General features: G+C 25.9%; 1 protein-coding gene across 1 annotated transcript in view; it reads left to right on the forward strand.

Moving 5' to 3' along the window:
• Positions 1 to 495, forward strand: part of LOC119590703 — a gene marked incomplete in the record, with an annotated part of 10254 nt that overhangs the window by 6019 nt on the left and 3740 nt on the right.

Here is a 495-nt window from a genome sequence, read left to right on the forward strand (position 1 = left end):
GCTTGGATGTTTTCTCAAAATGTATCGAAAAAAAATCAGTACATCGATACATTAACATGACCGATTTGAAAATAAAGTTAATATATATGTATAACAAAACAACTCAATCTGCTTTATTCCAATTCTTAATTGTGATTCATATTTGTTCTAATTGTTCTTCTATTTGTATATATTTGTTCTTTTATTTGTAAAATTCTTATTCATTCATTATTATTTGTGATTATCTTTAGGCGTTTCATGTGCTGAAGAAAATTAACTGTTCTTAGTTACTTAAGGACTATTTCATATATGCAATGTAAGCGTATATGTTGCTAACGAAGTGCATGATCAACAGAAAGTCTAAATATTGTGGAGTATTAATTACTAGTCATTAGTTTTTTTTTATTTAAATAGTTTAATAGATAGTTAATTCGATAACTGATCATTCGTGTATTTTTTCATTGTCATATTTTCCCTTGAAAACTTTCATTTATACAGTTCAGATAATGCGTCTCA

Source organism: Penaeus monodon, chromosome 27 (assembly GCF_015228065.2).
Source record: "Penaeus monodon isolate SGIC_2016 chromosome 27, NSTDA_Pmon_1, whole genome shotgun sequence".
NCBI lineage: Eukaryota > Metazoa > Arthropoda > Malacostraca > Decapoda > Penaeidae > Penaeus > Penaeus monodon.